The 16,262-nt window shown below is 45.3% G+C and overlaps 1 protein-coding gene across 5 annotated transcripts in view; it reads right to left on the bottom strand.

Annotated features, from left to right (window-relative positions):
- Positions 1 to 16,262, bottom strand: part of GRM4 (glutamate metabotropic receptor 4) — a 600,709-nt gene that overhangs the window by 5,948 nt on the left and 578,499 nt on the right. The window lies entirely within an intron of this gene.

The following is a 16,262-nucleotide window of genomic DNA, read 5'->3' as shown; positions in this document are numbered from 1 at the left end:
AAAGGAAAAGAAATGATTTCCTTGGTTTTACTCCAGGCACGAGAGTCTATGATGAGTTGCTCTTAATTAAATACCCACTTCCAGATGGGGAGCTGACTCTTGCAATAGAACAGATTAACCTCCCTAATGGACATGGGAGCAGGAGAGCCAGCCAGCCCCTTGGTCTTCCTTGTATTAGTTCAAGGAAAAAAGGTGGGCGCGGGAGGCTCACACTTTGAGTACTAGAAGACTTTAAAAGGGATGGGAGAAGCAACTCTAGTGCTATGATGTCCTATATATAGCCCTACTAGGAAGGGATTCTCTCAGAGAGGACAGCGAAGAGGGTCAGATTTCACCAAGACCCAGAGCTTCGAGAAAGAGGAATTTGTTCTGGAAAGATATAGTACCACGCTTGAGAATATATATTTACACAATCCTCTATAAGAAAATGGTTAGGTGTGTGCCCGTGTCTCTGTGCCCGTGTCTTTCTCGGCCGTTCTGGGCATGTGCTCCGCAGCCAGAGGGGAAAGACAGAGGGGAAGGAGAGAGAAAGAGAGAAAAGAAAGGACAGGAAGAAAGAAAGAAGCAACGGTGAGGGACGGGCCTGGGTCTGTCAGCAGCCTGAAAGGAATGAGCGGCCATGGCAGTGGCAGCAGCGAGGATGAGCCGGGTCAACCACTGCTGCTGCTGCTTCTGCAGGGAGAAGCAGGAGTGGGTGAGGGTGGGGAGCTCTCTGGGGTTAGGTGGCTGCAGCTTGGCCAATCAGCACCAGCAACGCCGTAGCCACGACCAAGAGGGTGAGGGGTGGAGCCAGGGGTAGAACTCTAATAGGGCAAGGGGAGACAGTTGTCTGGGAGCCCACTGCCTTGGGGAGCCCCATAGGCAAGTCACATGACTGACTCCCCCAGCCGCGCACCCACCCGGGCTTCCTTCAGATGTATTCTTCCTCCAAAACTGATGTGAGTGTGAAGACCTGGAGCTACCAGAACAGCATGTCTTTCTCTAGTACCATTAAATGACTTGCATCGTCCACAATTTACAAAACCTTTTAAAAATAATTTAGGATGATGTTCTGTTGTGGCATGTGTGTGTGTGTATAAATTTTACTCTGCTTTTTGTTACCACTATTCAGCTTCAGTTAAGATTTCTTTACTTCATGAGCTGAGCTTCAGTGAGCTTCATTTTAAAATCTTGACTCTGGGCCCACTTTCTACACCCCTGGGTGGAGCAATGAGATGGAGGAGTGACCAAGAGGGGTGAGGGGGATGGAAGCAACAGGATGGAGGAGGAGGAGCAGGAGCGTGGCTCAGGTGAGGGTGGAGAGATCTCTGAGGTGAGGAGGCTTTGGTGGGGGGTGAGGGGAGCAATCAGGTACTAGTATACAGATGCTCTGCGCAGGTTAAGCTAGTTTGCTATCAATTGTTTTAACCCTTGTAAATTGTCTCGAGCATTTCTAAGAATGGAAAGGCAAAATGTAAGTTTACACACCTACCGCGCCACCAAATTAAAAGAAATAAATTTACTTGCTGTTTAAACAAGGCCTTGGGGTGCATGTAGAGGGGCAATCAGGCTGGCTCTAGGTGTTTCGGCCCGCTAGGCTAAGTTTGATTTTGTTGCCCTGCAACCAAGAAGTGGATAGAGCTCCAGCTTTATCTTGCGCCATATAGGCTGCTTATTTGTGAGGTCAAATGACCATCCCATGCAGGATGAGCAATGAATGGTCAAACCAGCCCATTCTGGTTTGTGGATACAGTGGGAGAGAGTTCCCAGTCTATTACTGGGCAAAATATCTCTTCATTGATGACAAGATACTGCTGTTAATTTGGAAATCCAGTCTGAGACTATTTATTTTTGGAAATGAATGCTGAGGCAGGCACTTTGCTTTCAAGAGAGGAAGTGCAGCTTATGAGACTGTTTATTGGGGGATGAGGTGCAATGAGCAAAGAAGATTGTGCATTTGATGGTGAAGAATGTGCAGGCCCTTTGGGGAGCAGGGTGCAGTATTACCTATTACATTCCTACATCCCTGTGCAGTACTTCAAGGGTACAATTGAAGAGAAAAAGAATAATAGGAAGTACTATCTTCTGGCATTACCTTTGTGCCCCTCCCCTAAGAACAGGTGTCCTAGGCAAGTGCCTAGGTCTGCCTAGTGGATGAGCCAGCCCCAGGAGCAATTAGGATGATGAACACTCCATTTATGCGATTAAGGGGCACCCTGAGTATGTGTCACGATGTCCTTGTGTGACAACTGGGCAGGTGAGCTCTTCGTGCATCCCCACTTTATTGCACATGCCAGGCAAAACTCATCCAAACCAGTTCTTTGCCTTCTTTATTACAGAACTCTACATATTCACTGGGTCAGCCTGGGCATGTATTTCATTTTAATTTATTTGAACATGCAAAGGTGAAAGTTGAAGGCTTTGTGAGAGTTGAAGGCTCCATTTCAGCTTGTTGAATGCTAGTTGGTTCAGTAAACCAACCTCACTCTATGTGTTCATTTTCATTTATTTTGCCCATGCAAGATCTTCTAAAGTTTGGGGATGGAGAGATTACCATTTGGTCCTCTTGGTATAGAGTTTAGGAACAAGCATTATCTATGCTAATATTTTCCCGGTGTGCTCAGGCAGCACAAAGTGTCCTTAAAAGCGGAGAGGGGCTAGATATCTATATGCCAAAGACATGAAAATACCTTTGAGGGTGGTTGTTTTCTTTTCAAAGGGCTGCCCAAACCTGGACTTGGCTGCTCGTGTGCAGTGATAGGATCAATCCCAATCCCAGTGCTGCCTTGGCCCCTAACCCCAGTCTTTTATCAGGGATAAAGGGTGCGAGCGCGCCTTCCACCCTCAGGGCCAAGATCGGTGCTTGCCCGAGCACACACAGAGTTGGGCACCTGGAGTACCCAACTCACAGGGGATTCCCCAAACACACCATGCTCATCACACAGTGCATTGTGGGATATCTGGAGGCTGGGACTTGTTTTCCCAGCCTCCAGAGATCTGTGCAGCTTGAAGAAGTGCGGATCATGTGGGAGCATGAGTCACACTCCATACAGGGGAAGAATGAACATCAAGGGTGGGGTGTAGGTCCATCCCTGCGTCCCGCAGCCACCCACCTGCCTGCACTGTCAGTTGTGTGAATAGTCTTCTAGGATTAGCCCACTGTTGATTATGTACATTAAGCTTGGGCAGACCAATTTCTGATACCAAATCAAGACTGCTGTTAAAAAGCAGGCCATAATTTCCTGTTTTGTTGGTTTGTTTGAAATCACACCACCAATGTTCTTCCTGTCTAGTTAGCACTGCAGGTCTGGGCTCCTTTCAGTCTCCATCCTGGTACCCCTGGGAGAAACATACAGGTATTTAATTTCTGACAGTGTGTCCCATATCTGGTATTTGTGGGATCTCCCCAGCCCTCTCTTAATGGAAGCAGCGCAGGCTGAATGGGGCTGTTTTTTCTCCACCTGTGATGATGCCTCCCTGACAAATGAACCTTATTGAAGATTTCAGGCACTGTTATCCTCAGATAACGATTAGATGGGCCATAAGAAATCAGAGCTGACAGCACTATTTGTTAGCCACAGTGTTTTCATAGCCAATCTGCCTGCAATCAAGCCCTGTAAATTATTTATTCTCTTGTTTATTTAAAGATACGTGACCTGCCATTGACAGAGTGAAAAATGTCTCTTCCTTCCCATGCTGACAACTCCATAGTATCTCCTGTCCCCAGCGTTAACAACATGATTGCTCTGTGATATTTTCCTCAAGTTGCCTTGGCATTTGTATAACAAGTCATGCCAGCTTCCATTTGGGCTGAGCTGCCGCATTCCAAATGTGAAGCACATGATCGCCCAAGGTGCCACAGCCTGAAGGATAGCTTCTTGCTCTTCACTGCTCTCTGTCTGAGCTGGCTCTTAGTGCCAAGGGCAAGAAAACCCAACCCAACCCGTGTTTCCCCCTGAGACCCAGGATTATGACATGTGGCCAGAAAGGAAGAGGTCTGCTGCTTGTAGCTTGGCCAAGGTTCTGGCCTTGCCCTATAGGCAACTGCAGAAGCCAAGTCAACAACATAAGGCCATTTATCATACTTATATTTTTGTAACTTTGCACTCATCTCTACCTGGCCATTTACTGCAAAGGTGTTAATAGGGAAATGTTATCCTTTTCTGAATGACAGCAGGTCCTACCACACTTGGGAGTTTCCACCCCTACATTTATCCCCAGGGATAGAAAAATATTTAAGATTTCTAGATGGAAGAAAACATGTAAGCTTCCAGGCAAATAGATGCTTACAGTATTGGTTGTTTCAATTGGTTCTTTCCTTGAAGATTTGCTTTTAATTTCTCTTCAGTTCTCTGCTTTGTCACTGAAGTCTCATATTGCCTTGGTCAAGACACTTGGATTAGACACAGAGGTCATTCACATAATCAAAAACTGTGTTCTACCTGGGTTTGGAACCTATGTGTGCCCCCAATTTTCAATTGTGTGGAAGCAAGGTAAGGAGAAAACCTGGGTAGCTTTTCCTCCTACCTTGTTTCCACAAAATCACTTCTACCCAGGTTTTTCTCCTACCTTGCTTCTGCATAACCAAAAATTGGGAGCACACATAGCTCCCAACCCTGGGTAAAACACCGTTTTTGATTGTTTGAATGAACTCACAGTCTTCCAGATAATTAAAGTATCATTTCAGTGACAGTACCCAAATGTTAATAATGGGACTGTTCTGAGGTCAAGACCACTTCTCACATTATACAGTTAGCAGATACACTGTAGCCCACTTCAGACATTATAGGAACACAGGAACGTAGGAAACTGCCATATACTGAGTCAGACTCTTGGTCTATCTAGCTCAGTATTGTCTTCACAGACTGGCAGCGGCTTCTCCAAGGTTGCAGACAGGAATCTCTCTCAGCCCTATCTTGGAGAAGCCAGGGAGGGAACTTGAAACCTTCTGCTTTTCCCAGAGCGGCTTCATCCCCTGAGGGAAATATCTTGCAGTGCTCAAACATCAAGTCTCCCATTCATATGCAACCAGGGTGGATCCTGCTTAGCTATGGGGACAAGTCATGCTTGCTACCACAAGACCAGCTCTCCTCTCCTTATGTTGTACATGTGTACAGGTGTCTGCACACATTTACATGGGTTTTTGTGAATGACTGTACATGCATTCATTTTCAAATGTACAGGCTCCTTCAAATGCAGAATACAGACAGGAAGTGTACTACTAAATATGCATTGAACATAATGTATGAATGACTGTATGTGTGTACAGATTTGTATGTGCATGCACTACAATTATATGTGTGTTGAACATAAATTTAGAATGGGGCTTGTGTAAGCACTGTGTGTATCTTTGGGGTGTCAAAAATGTTTGATGCAGATATTAGTACACAGGACAGAGAACTAAAGCCAACTGGAGCAATCCTAACACCTATGTAATAGGGAAGTTTTTCTGGTCTGATGTCAGATCCTGTTCTTCTCCTGCTATGGAGCTTCTCCTCCTGGACCTAAAGGCCTTTGGAGCTGCCCCACCCCCACCCCCCGGCTGCAAGTTAAGCATCACTTTTTAACTCATAGGTTCTTTAAGGCACAATCCACACCACCTAGGACAGACTAAAGAGGATTTGGGGTCCCCCAGGAGTGTGTGGAGGCACTGGATTTTGGCCCTATAGTCAAGGGGTAAGAGCACCTCTGGTCATATGTCTTTGCCATCTGCCCCATTTTGAAGGTGCATTTTCTTTTCCCTGTTTAGGAACATAGGAAGCTGCCATATACTGAGTCAGACCATAGGTCCATCTCACTCAGTATTGTCTACACAGACTGGCAGCAGCTTCTCCAAGGTTGCAGACAGGATACTTTCTCAGCCCTATCTTGGAGATCCCAAGGAAGGAATTTGGAACCTAGATGCTCTTCCATCCCTTAAAGGGAATATCTTACAGTGCTTACTCTTCTAGGGCAAATCTGCTTAGCTAAGGGGACAAGTCATCCTTGCTACCACAAGACTGCCTCTAGCCGTTCATTTCTCCCTGTTAGCCCTTATCTATAATCCCCCTATGAGATTAGACACACTGAGTATGTGGAGAATCACTGGGTTTACTTGAATGAGGGAAAGGCTTCTGAATAAGCTCAAAGGCACTGCTAACTTCCTATTTTAAGAATTATGTTCTTAATTCCTTAAAGTCCTGTTGGATTGGACTGTGGGTCATTTTTTGCACAACATCCTGTTTCCAACAATGACCAGGCACATGTTTACAGAAAACCTCCCCAAGCCTGGCATGAAAGCAAAAGATCTCCCCTGTTGTTTGCCATCAAGCAAGTATTATTCAGATACACACTGCCTGAACATGGAGGTTCCATTTGCCTATCATGGTTAATAGCTATTAATAGATGTATCCTCCATTAATTTGTATGATCTTCCTTTAAAGCCATGTAAGAAATGATGCAGGAGAACTGTGAACAAATATCCCAACAGGATTTTTTTAAAGGCTTAAAAACAGCTGCAGGGGTGGGGCATTGGACTGGAGCCACATAATTGGGAGCGGAGGTGTTAATCCTTTCCCCCTGCACCTTCTGAAATAAATAATCTCAAAACAGCTATTAGCTAAAGCCAGATACAATACAATAAACTATCCTTTTCTCCACGGTGGCTGATATAATCTCTCTCTCTCTCTCTCTCTCTCTCTCTCTCAGAAGATGGGAAGCAGCAAGAGGGAAATAGTTAAATCTCCCTCCCCCACCACCGTGGTGCAATCTAATCTCACCACCACCACCACCCCCTCACAGAGAGAGGGAGAGAGAGAGAGAGAGAGAGAGATGCTTTTAAGTCTACAAAACTAAGCTAGGACCTAAGCTTGGTCCTAAGGCAGTGGCTATCACTGTATCTTGTCAAATATATGGCAACAAATTCCACAATAAAAGTTTGTGTGGATTGTTTATTTCTTTTTGCCTGTCCTGAATCTTCTGCCAGTCAATTTCATTGGGTGACCCAAAGTTCTGGTATTGTGAGAAAAGGTGAAACACTTTTCTCTATCCACTGTCTTCATACCATGCATAACTTTATACACCTCTTACTATGTGTTCCTCCAGTTAGGGGCGGCCATGTAGTGAGGCAAGGTGGGGCAGATGTCTCAGGTGGCAGATTACTGGTGCAGCAGCAGAGTGACAAGGCGTGCCCATCATCACCACCACTGGAGCAGCTCTTGAGGACCTAGCAGTCCCTTGCAAGCTTTGCAAGGTGAACCTATCCTCACAAAGTTTTCAAAAAGCACAAAAGAAGAGAAGAGGAGGCAACCTTCCCTCCTTCCTGACTGAAAAAGAGTCATGACTATTCATTGGAATGCCATGGCCTGGGTATGATTTCAGAGGGACTGTTCTCATGATTCTTCTTATGGCTTACAAAAGCTGTGCTACGAGGTGTGTGTAGGAAACAGGAATACCAGTGTTAAAATTACACACTCCCCCCCCCCCAAATACTGGACAAAGAAAGTGACAAGAATGTCATTGACTCTGCCCACAAGCAACAGTCAATGTCTGATTTGCTGAACTTTTGGCCGGACATTTTTTTAAACAGTGTGTCTAATCTATTAAGGTCCCTTTGCACTTCTGCAGACAGATACAGTTCTAAGCATGATAGCACTGCTCTGTTATCTCTCTACACCAATTCCCAGGCATTTTCAGCACAGGTCAGATATACAATGATGAATCTACAAGAACACAGCAAAAGCAAGACTAAGTCAGGAAGCTTTTTGTAATGGTGACATCAATTTACAGGCACCTAGCACCTTTCATCTCAAGATCTCAAAGCACCTTATAAAGGCAAGCCTATTGATTTAAGACCACTGACTCATAATCCGATTAAATGGAGACCCACCACAGACTATCAGGGAAGCTATAGGAGACAGAAGAGAGGGACAAACACTGTTCTTACGTTCTAAACAGAAATGTAGCTGTTAAAACAGTACAAAGCTGCCAGACAATTTCCCTTCTTTTTGAGTTGATTGTGAGGCCAGAAGAGATCCTTTGTTGCTGGATCCTCTGCATGTAAAAGGTGTGAAAAAATTATTTAGAGTGCTCCCCCACACTGCCTTGAATATTTCTTCATGCTGACTGCCCAGAGCTTCGTGGCTGGAGATAGTACAGGCCCTATGCTGTGCTGTCACCAGGCAGTTTCCTTCAGTGTCTGCACAGCAGAGCAGATCTTTAACATGCCCCAGCAGGAACCTTCAGCAGCATGATGTTTCTTGCATCCTTCAGATGTTGACATCTACCTGACAAGGACCTCAGCAGGACAAAAGAAAAGAGCACCTGCAGGAGGGATGCTAAGGACCCAGAGCAAAGCAGATCTGAAGAAAGGACGTGATGCCTTCTTCAACAAGGTTGTTAAGGGACTTTCAGGCTACAAACATGCAGGAGCTATCCCAAGTCTTTTGCCTCATGGCAGCTTTATTTTTAGTTGGGAAGCTCAGGAATTCAGGAGGTATAAAAGAGTTGAACTGTGCAGGCTGGGGTAGAATTGTTTGGTGCCTTTACAGTGAATAATTCTACATGACGTATCACTGACTTCAAAACTCAATATGTTCAACCATTAGGGATTTTGTATTGGACAATCTGTTTTGTAAGTTCTTAAAGCCCACACCCTGGGACCATTTTGTCCACTGTTTTTTCACATTCAGCCAATTAATAAAATCAACAGATAGGCTTAAAAATGTATAACTATGATTACTGATCAAGATGGTTGTAGATGAGCACCAGGGGCTTATACGATACTCTTTCTTCCTGGATGAATTATGGCAAGCCTGTTTGCATCTTCAAAATTCTCCTGAGCCAGGCTCAGAAACTAATTCCAGGGATTTGATAGAGCTGATATCCATGGAGAGGTGAACTTTACAAGATCCTGAATTCTTCCTCAACTTGGAATAAAATCTAAGTGGGGAAGAATAGCTGGATTTCCTTGCTCCTTATTATAATGGAGCTACAAGGCTCCATTGCATTAAACAGAGGGCATACTCAGACATGACTGGGGCCAAAAAACCCGTTTGGAGGAAGTGTGAAAGAAAGTCAGTACTCAAAGGGCCCACAGGTGGTGGCTTCCTCTCCCAGCTACCGCCCCCACCCCAACTGGGCCTCTGCAGAATTTTAGTGCAGCTCCAACTGAATGTAATGGAGTGACAGTCAAGTCCACCTTCCCATCTGCTTACCTGGTTTGCTGTTCCAGTGGCCTTGGCAGTGGGAGAGAGGAAGGGGGGACTCTCTTTTCTCCCCCTCCCCAGCTCCTGAAGGGGAAGAATGAGAGAATATCTCTCTTTTCCCCCACCGCTCTGCTGCAGCTATCAGAGCAGAAAGCCAGGTAAGGGAGCAGATGAGTGAGTGAGTGGGAGGAGGTTTCCAGGGGTTAGGGAAGGGATTCGATTCCCTCAATCTCCCAATGACATAGCAAGTGCTATGGAGTGTGAACTGGGTCCAAAATAAATCAAACTATTTTCCAAGTTATGAGGAATAACATTCAGTTTTCTGATCCCAATTCTGAAGCTGCGTGATGGAGTTTATAAAAGTATACCAGCCCAATACTTTTATAAAAAGGCTACAATGGAAGAGTGCTCTTGGCAAGGGATGATAGCATCACAGAATTTCAGAGTTGGACCTTGGGAGCCTTCCAGTCCCGCCCTCTACTCAGAGCAGGAAACTGCTACAGGAAGTGCTACAGCAAGTTTCCTGGATGGATCACAGAGGAATTCAGCGTGAGATACCTCTTAGGCACTTTTGGTTTCACTCCTTTATGCTCTCGCTATTGGTCCATACCTCTATCTGTAGGCAGAATTATACTCTATAAAGGGAGATACTCATGGGGCTATAAGAGAGCATATAAAGCTATAAAGGCAGAAAACATGGGGCTGCTGCTGTAAACGAAACAGCTCTGTGTCGAGTTGCCACCCTTAACAGATAGTACAACTTGCTTTGTTCCTTGACTGCACTACACTGTTTCCCCCTCTCAGCTCTGTATCACGGGCTGTTGCTGGAGGTGGTGGAGAAACGCTCAGAATAATCATGTCATCAGAATAGAGGGTCAGTTTCAGAGGAGAAGGGAGGGAGTCAATATGAGGTCTGCTCTCTTCAGCAGCCGCCACCACTGCCCATGTTTCTTATAAGGTGTTGTTCTGCTCTATGAGAGGTTGCTCTCCACAAGTGCAGCCCAAGCACAGGAGACAAAGTGCTAGCAGCCAATTTTTCACTGCTGTGGTACTATGGGGCCAAAGTGCACAAACAGATTTCTAAAGAGGACTCAATTTGGTTTTACCAAATTCAGGAGCGTAACTATAATAGGGCAAGGGGAGACAGTTGTCTGGGGGCCCACTGCCTTGGGGGCCCCCCAGAGGCAAGGCACATGACTGACTCCCCCAGACGCGCACCCGTCCTGGCTTCCTTCAGTTGTATTCATCCTCCGAAATTGATGTGAGTGTTAAGACCTGGAGCTACCAGAACAGCATGTCTTTTTACATTTTACTATGCTTTTTGTTACCACTGTTATTCAGCCTCATTTAAAATTTCTTTACCTCATGAGCTGAGCTTCAGTGATGGGGGGGCATTTTAAAATCTTGTCTCTGGGCCCACTACAACCTTGCTATCCCCTTGACCAAATTACTGGCGTTTTACACAGGACTTGCATGCATCCATGTCTTGCGGAAAGCAGTGCTGAAACAAGGTGTGTGTGTGTGTGTGTGTGTGTGTGTACGCACGCATTCGTGCATGTGCATGCAAGCACACCATATGGACCCAGATTTAAAGAGGCAATGAGCCCCACAGCTTCCACTGAAGGCAATGGGAGTTCCAGGTAATTGGTGCTTCAGAATATCCGGCCTTGCTTTGGGTTTCCTATTCTTCTAAGCACTATTGAATTTCTCATGGGTTCCCATCCCAGGAGAGGAAAGGAAGGGTTGCTATGGAAACAGATTTCTAAGGAAAAAATATGCCTCATTTCCCTTGTGTTTGTTCTAGGTTTGGCAGCACGTGCTGCATACATATACTTAACTTGTGCATTCATATACTGACTGTGTGTGAGAATTAGCTCCTTCCTTAGGATATCTTCTACCGGTCTGGTAACTGCCTTTAATTCCAAATGTATGCTGTTTCATATGGTCTCAGCACCATCGTGGGGGGTCATTTCTGAGTAGCTGGTGTACTGTAGCTGTCAAGCAGGAAGTCCAAATCCCTGATTCAGGTGTCATTCCTTGACACTAAGTGCCCATAGGCAAGCCAATTTTGGTTTCAGCCCCCCCCCAATCTGCAATAAGAGGGTAATGCTGATCAACCTTACAAGGTTATTGTAAGGATTACTGAGATAATGTATGTAAATTGTGTTAAACAATGCTTCTTAATGTTTTCATTATTCTTATTATTCTGAAGCTGAGCCTGAGTGACCTGAGTTCAAATCCTCATTCAGCCATGAAACTCACTGGGTGACTCTGGGTCAGTCACTTCTCTCTCAGCCTAACCTGCCTCACAGGGTTGTTGTGAGGATAAAATAAGCCATGTACACCACTCTGGGTCCTAGGAGGAAGAGCAGGATAGAAATGTAATAAATAAATAAATAAATAAAATATTAGCTTGACACCCATAATTAAGAGATCAGAACAGCAGATGGACAATGCCCCCTTTCTGTGTCCCAAGTTTTCCATCCTCACACTTCCCTCCAGTCTTCGGATTTTGAATTTTTAATACCTGAACATTTTCATTTTTCTGATTCCCCATTTTCTATGGTTTGCATACAGTGCTGCAAGCTGCACATCCAAGAAGGATGCAGGCTCGCTGGTTCCACGCCACTTAGCAGCCCGTGTATGCTCCTAACTATGACAGGAGAGGCTCAGTGCAGACCGCAATGCACCATCACACTGGGAATGATGGCAGTAGGGAGCTGCAGCAATGATGCACAGCCTCACTTGCACAGAACCATCTCCACTTCATTAGGAAAGGGTATGCGCTGGTAAGTGGCATGGAACCAAAGAGCCTGCATCTCTCTTGGATGTGCAGATTGCATCCCTGGTGAGCCCCTGGTGGCGCAGTGGTAAAACTGCCGCCCTGTAACCAGAAGGTTACAAGTTCGATCCTGACCAGGGGCTCAAGGTTGACTCAGCCTTCCATCCTTCCGAGGTCGGTAAAATGAGTACCCAGAATGTTGGGGGCAATATGCTAAATCATTGCAAACCGCTTAGAGAGCTCCGGCTATAGAGCGGTATATAAATGTAAGTGCTGTTGCTATTGCTATCCCTGTACGCAAGCCTATATGAAGTTAGACTAGGGATATGTGAATTGATTCAGGTACAAATTGATTCGTACCCAAATCTAGCTGATTCGGATGTTTTGGAGACAGAACAAATCACCCATGTGATCCATTGGCTAGATTCAGGTCTAAATCAAATCCCGCCTGATTTGAGTCACATCAATTAGAGATTTGGATCCCTCCTATTAATTCCCCCAGATTCCAAGCTTTCATTTAAAAAAAAAAAGCAAGCTAAGTTCTAGCCCTTGTAAAAGTGGAGTTATGGGGCAAAATATGTGGTCACTATTTTTCAAGTGTTTGGATTCTTTGGTGTATAATAACCACTCCTCAATGAATCTCTGTGAGATTCATTACACACCTTCATTTCTTCTGTTCATTATGACTGTCTTTGGACAGTGCCAACTGTCAACTGCCATGTGCCAACTACACCTTCCTCCCACCTGCAAGGCAGTGGGGTACTACTTAGTTTATGTTACAAGAATCTTTTCAAGTGTTTAGACTCTTTGATGTCTAATAACCTTTCCTCATAATGAATCCCTATGAGGATTCATTACACATCAAAGAGTCTAAACACCTCAAAAATTCCTAAAATATAAACTGAGTACCCAGTGACTTGTGGGGTTGGGGGAAGGGGTAGTTGGCACATGGGATGTCACTAATTCCCCACCCCCACAGCAGGGGGGTCAAAATGTATAGAAGAAATGAAGGTGTGTAATGAAGACACAAAAGAATCTAAACACTGCAAAAATTCCTTTAAAAAATTTAACAGAACCACAGTGTGTGTGGTGGCGGCGGGGTGTAGTAGACAGTTGGCACTGTCCAATGACAGTCAAAATGAACAGAAGAAATGAAGGCGTATAATGAATCCTCATAGGGAGAGCTGGTCTTGTGGTAGCACTTGTCCCGTTAGCTAAGCAGGGTCCACCCTGATTGCATTTGAATGGGGGACCACATGTAAGCACTGTAAGATATTCCCCCTCAGGGGATAGACTGCTTTGGGAAGAGCAGAAGGTTTCAAGTTCCCTCTGTGGCTTCTCCACGATAGGGCTGAGAGACTTTCCTGCCTGCAACCTTGGAGAAGCCACTGCCAGTCTGTGTAGATACTGAGCTAGATGGACCAATGGTCTGACTCAGTATATGGCAGCTTCCTATTATGAGGAAATGTTATTAGACACCAAAGAATCTAAACATTTCAATATACCTAAAAAAATTAAAATGAGTACCCCCACTGCCTTGCTGGTGGTGGTGGTGGGGTGTAGTTGGCACATGGCAGTTTACAGTTGGCACTGTCCAATCACAATCAAAATGAACAGAAGAAATGAAGGTGTGCAATGAATCCTTCTAGGGATTCATTATGAGGAAAAGTTATTATACACCAAAGAATCCAAACACTTGAAAAATAGTGACCGCACATTTTGCTCCATAACTCCGCTTCTACAAGGGCTAGAGCTTAGATTTTTTTTTTTAAAAATGAAAGCTGGGGGTCCTTGTTAGGGTTAGGATAGGGCGATTTTGAATCCCCATTATTTCCTATAGTGGAAATATACAAAATCTGTAAAAACTAAATAAAATCATTAAATATCAGCCAAGTGCCCCATAGCCTTGAAATTTGGGTGGCAGGTGACACCCATGGGGAACTACCCACCACCCAAATATGGTGCCTGTAGGACCTTTTAAAGTGGTCAAAAATGATCCAGATCTGAATTGAATCAAATCAAATACAAATTGAATCTGGGGTGGTTTCGGGGTGTAGATTTGGATACAAAATAAATCAGGGGTGATTTGATTTGGGCAATAATTGAATTAAAAATTGATTTGTTTTGTTCACATCCCTATGTTAGACTGAACAAACACATTGAAGGCCCGATCTAGCCTCATTCGAGAAAAATGAAGATGAATCTTTTAAGAGGTTTCTGACAGACTACATTTCCTAACAAAGCATATGAGCTTCTTCCTCTTCGAACAGCCCCAGCTGCTCATGTCCCAAGTTATCTCCAGTGCAAAGCCAGCTATTCAGAGTGCTGGGAGCATGTTATGTAAGCACATGTCACCTTGATATTTTTGCCCAACTATCTAAAGTTTTGAGCAAAGTATTCTGTGTCACTTCAGCTAGGAAAGAAGTTTGTTTTGGTGAGAGTCTGTGGGTTATGTGGAGAGTGTCTCCCTCTGGACAGGCACTCCCATCCAGCATCGTGGAGCCACATCAGCACACACAATTCCATGTTGTAGGGATGTATGTGTAAACAGCATGACTATGTGAGTGGGGATGATCCTGTGAGCCTTCCCCATGGAAATGACAGTGTGGGATAGCAGGACGCTGAAGCAATTCCCACTTTGCTGGGATTATGTGTGAAGGAGGTCTGTGACATGCAGAAATCCAAAGAATAGAAACAAAAACTATTGGAAATAGTGAGATGCCCATTAAGTGAAAGCCAAAAAACCAACAACAATAGCCCTTTAAAAACACAATTACAATAAACACCTGCAGGAAGATTTTACAATGCTTTGAAAAACTGGCTGCTGTGCAGATTGGCAGTTACTCAGGGTGGGGGCTACTTTCCCTTGCAGTGTCTGGCTTGCCTTGTTGCATGAATCATCTCAAGCTAGTTGTCCTTTGAGCTTTTTCAGTGATGCACCTGCTCCTTGCTTCTGGCATACAGTAGTCTGGATTTGTAGCTTGAGCACGGGGTTGGACTAGAAGACCTCCAAGGTCCCTTTCAGCTCTAACATTCTATAATTCTGTGATCTATGGGGATGAAGCTTATGAATAGATCATCCTCCTGGTTTGGCAGGCGTGTTGGCAGATCTGTCGGTCTCTTCTAATTCTTTGATTTTGTTGTCACTCAATAAACACCATAATTTGAGGACGTGGTCCACAAAATGGGGTGGTGCTCATTATAACAGAAATCATATCCAGACTACAAATACAAGTGAGAATTTCCAAAAGTATCATTCCTAGTTTGCGGAGATCGCAACACTCACCTCGATATAACTCAGAAATTATCATTCTCCCCCTGCCCCCAAAATCGGAACCAACTTGGTTTCATTTTGGAGCCAATGATTCTCTGACCTCTCCACCATCCTCTCGCCCCACTGCAAACATACAACCCTGTCCTTTACTTACCAGACCAGTTGTGAGAGCTGCAGTGGCACATGGGGGATGGGTGTTGTCCATCCCCATCACCCTCCACAGTGCACCACTCCGGAAGAAAGCAGTGGTGGCAGCACACTGGAAGTGGGGTGAACATTTCCATCTCCCTTCATCTCCCTCAGCCTGCCAGGTGAAAGGAGGAGTGGTCCTTGGGTTCCCCCAAGGCTTCTTCCCATGGGCTTCTGCGATCAGGGGCATAATTTATCTTACCACTCCTGCCTGTTTCACAACAGGGGTGGCACTCCTCTCAGTGGGCCCTGGCTGACAGCCACCATTTCTCTTCGGAATTCTTCCACAGAACATTGCTACATGATGGGCACTACTGTCACATGTAACCCTTTCTGCCCCATTTTGAATCCCATCTCCCCATTTTTTTTTTAATGACCCTTCAGCTCTGCTGCCTGTGAATGGGTCAGCAAAGATTCTAGTTAAAACAAGGGCGTTTAAAAGGATCTCAGGTAGCAAAGCTGGGAAAGTTCTCTGCCAGAGACCTTGGAGGGCTGCTACCAGTCAGCATAGAGCATAGACAGTGCTGAGACAGATGAACCAGTGCTCTGACTCAGAATAAAGTAATGAGGTGAGTCTCACGATCAGCAAGACCCGCTGGAGGGGGTTCTGCAGGGAGAGTGGGCTTAGCCCACTCTCCCCACAGACAATCAAGGCAGCAGCCCAGGCAGCCGGATCAGCCACCCACACAACTGCTGGCTCCGTCACGGAGCTGGCGTGGGCTGCGGAGATTGGGGGCCATGCGACGTGGGCTGCAGGGATCAGGGGCCGTGCGTCTGAATTATAATGAGGCGAGTGGGGTTAGCTCACCCATCTCCGCGCTTGTGTGGGGCATCCTGGAACTTCCGGAAGTTC

The sequence above is a fragment of the Hemicordylus capensis genome, chromosome 4, assembly GCF_027244095.1.
Source record: "Hemicordylus capensis ecotype Gifberg chromosome 4, rHemCap1.1.pri, whole genome shotgun sequence".
Classification (NCBI taxonomy): Eukaryota; Metazoa; Chordata; class Lepidosauria; order Squamata; family Cordylidae; genus Hemicordylus; species Hemicordylus capensis.
This window is presented reverse-complemented; position numbering and strand designations above follow the sequence as displayed.